The sequence below is a fragment of the Myotis davidii genome, unplaced genomic scaffold (assembly GCF_000327345.1).
Source record: "Myotis davidii unplaced genomic scaffold, ASM32734v1 scaffold2537, whole genome shotgun sequence".
Taxonomy (NCBI): Eukaryota; Metazoa; Chordata; class Mammalia; order Chiroptera; family Vespertilionidae; genus Myotis; species Myotis davidii.
The window spans coordinates 53,976-57,195 of NW_006288180.1; positions in this window are offsets into that span (position 1 = coordinate 53,976).

Here is a 3,220-nt window from a genome sequence, read left to right on the forward strand (position 1 = left end):
CCTGCTCCGCGGGGGGCGCGGCGGCGGGCGCGGCGGGAGCGGTCTCCGACATGGCGATGGCGATGGCGATGGCGAAGGTCTAGGAAGAGTTGGGGAAAGTGGCGAAGCGCCGATGGCGCAGCGCCGGCCGCCGCCGAATATATAGAGCGCAGGCGCGCGCTGATTGGTGCTCCGGCCGCCCTCGGCTGGCAGGCTCCGCGCCGCCGCCGCGCGCCCAAGTTGTGTTTGTTACACTTCACAAAAGGGGGAAAATATTAAAATCCCCTGCACCCAACGCCCCGGGGGCGGTCGGAAACGAATCCCAGAAGCCTCAGGCTTCCTGCCCGGCATTTATTTTTCGTGTAACTGCAAAGGCGCCGCGTCCAGGGGCCCCCAACTCCCCCAACTCCCAGGCAAGTCCAGGACCATCGGAGACCACTTTCTGTTTTTCTTCTAAATTACCTGTTCGCTCCTTGGCCCTGGAAAGTTCTTTTTCTCAGGGTGGGTAGGGCACATGTTCACCTTCCTATGGGGACCAACACGAGGTCATTGTCACTTAAAATTCCACGGTAATTCGGTTTCTTCGCAAGGGAAGTAACACAGGTCCTGGGTGAATTCTGCCTGCAGACGCACAGGGACTGGGGACTGGGACCCGGTTCTGGACCAGCCCAGAGCAGTTAGGGAGCGATCCGAGGGGGTCCCTAAGTTCCCGAGGGGCCCTGGGTGGCGGCGGGTTGGAGACTCACATCTTTGATGTGAAGACATTGAAAAAACCCTTTAGCAAATCCCTCTTTCCGTCGATGGGGGCGGGGCACCCTTTTCACTTTCCAAAGTGGAGACATTGGGCTGTTTTTAAAAAGCTCTCGGGTTCCCCTCTGCGTTGGACACGGCAGGGGGTCAGGCCCTCAGAAGAGGGACAATAAACAAGGCAGGAAGACCCACTCAGCCTGCCCAGCGCCCCCAGAAGACTCCGCGGGGGGGAAGGGGCATTGCGAGGGTCTGTTTCCAAACAAGCCTTTAGTTATTGATGTATTTGTTTTGGTATGCAGCAGTAGAGAGGCGAATTTTGCCCATGAAACCTCCGGGTTTCTTCCAGTTACAGTACCTAACAGGTCAGGGTATAGACCGCCCTCTTAGTGGGAGCTCACACCTGTAGGTGGAGATAAAGTGACTGTCTTTTAATCAGAGACACTTTGACTTTAAGGTGAACTGTAGATTCGGAACATTAAAAAAAAAGAATGGCAACATTTAGAAAAGAAAAAGGGAAAGCACTGGAGCATGGAGATTTAATTTTGTTTTATGAGTTCACCTCTTCCCATCCCTCCGATAGTTGGCCTGAGCAAGACTTGCTTTACCACTGTCAGGTTCGTTACTTCCTAGGGTGCCCTTGGGTTCAAAGCCATTGCGATGTAGTCGTGAAAGAAAAGGCTGGGTAAACGTTCTGCTCACATACTTAATGGGAATGTATTTTGTGTTTAGGGACAAAGGAAGTATGACAACTCCCCAGAAATTCCTACTCACACATATGGCTACCTGCCAATGTGTATTAGAGGTGCCAGACGGAGACTGTGGTCATCAAAGGTGTGAGTGTCTCCAGGTCCGGCGGTTCTTACCAAGTGCCCTTTTCTCTCCATGGGAGAATGTAGCACGGGGCTTTGCAGACACAGGGGCAACCTGATGAACTTGACCACGCTGAGCCCACCGCAGAGAAGTCCAGTGCAGCCCTAACTGGTTTGGCTCAGTGGATAGAGCGTCGGCCTGCGGACTGAAGGGTCCCGGGTTCGATTCCGGTCAAGGGCAAATCGATTCCTTGGCTGCGGGCACATCCCCAGTAGGAGGTGTGCAAGAGGCAGCTGATTGATGTTTCTAACTCTCTATCCCTCTCCCTTCCTCTCTGTAAAAAATCAATAAAGTATTTTTTGAAAAAGTCCAGTGTAGCTAGCCAAATGCGGTGAAGTTTTGCCAACTGCAAAGAAGGGATCAGCAGGTGCTGAACCAAATGGCGTGGAGAAGCCATTGCTAAACCTTCCTCCTGTGAGACAGAGCTCTGAAGAGTATTCCGATACCTCCCTTGCCACAGTCAGAACTAAAAACGTTTTCTCCCAACAAGAGCTGTGTGCCTTTTGGCACAGACACGCCAAGCGGTGAACCCATTGTGTGAGGTGACAAAGGGGCTTAAGCAGATACGTGCAGGGCTGAAGGAGAAACGAGGCATCTTGGTTTAGACTAAGGGTGACCCCGAGGTTTCATTGAATACCATTCGTTCAACATTTGAAGACTGTGTCTACTCCTGCTCACGTCCTGGGAATTAACGGCCTAATGCGATTAGTAACGGACGAGTTAGCAGCCGTAGCAAAAACACTTTTGACCTGCCATCCGTCCGTGTGACTTTGGGTCTAAGAATCATAACAGATACTTGAAACTCTACAAACAACTAAAGCACCTTCATCGTCTTCCTATATTTTGCTTAGAAGATAAAATAAGAATGCGCCCTTCTGCTCGGATTCTAGGGGCAAAGAACCACTTTCCACCTGGAACGAGGCTGAGGGTGCCCAGCCATCAAGAAAGAGCGGTGTGGCCCGGGCAGCATGGCTCAGTGGTTGAGCCTCAACCTATGAACCAGGAGATTCCCGGTCGCGGCACAGGCCCGGGCTGCCGGCTTGATCCCCAGTGTGGTGTGTGCAGGAAGCAGCTGATCCATGATTCTCTCTCCTCATTGATGTTTCTCTCTCGCTCTCTCCTTCTCCATTCCTCTCTGAAATAAATAATAAACATAGAAATGGCATGCTATCACTTCTGCCCACATTCCATTGGCCAAAGTATTTGACTTAACTGAGCTGTAAATTAATGGGGCAGAGAATGGGGGAGAGAGAGGATAGAGTGAAAATTGCTAAATTATAATTCAGTCTACCACAGAGACACTTAGAATATTTTATCCCTCGCACTGATGGAATTCTGAACTTCTGGAAGAGAGAGCCCAATAGTGTGCCTGGCACATTATTGACCCTCAGTACGTTTGTTGAATAAACGATTGAACTGTCATAGCTCAACTTAACAGGTGCCTGCCCTTTTCTCTAGTTACATGTTTTTTTCATGAGGTAAGGTCGTTCCTTTTAGAAACACATAGAGAGGTTAGATGTCGCTGGATGTTCTCATCCTAGTCCAAGTGGAGTGTTTGCTGCTGGCCTCTGTGGTAGGGCTGTCAGGAGGGAAGAACCTGTAGCCAGACTCATCCTTGGGA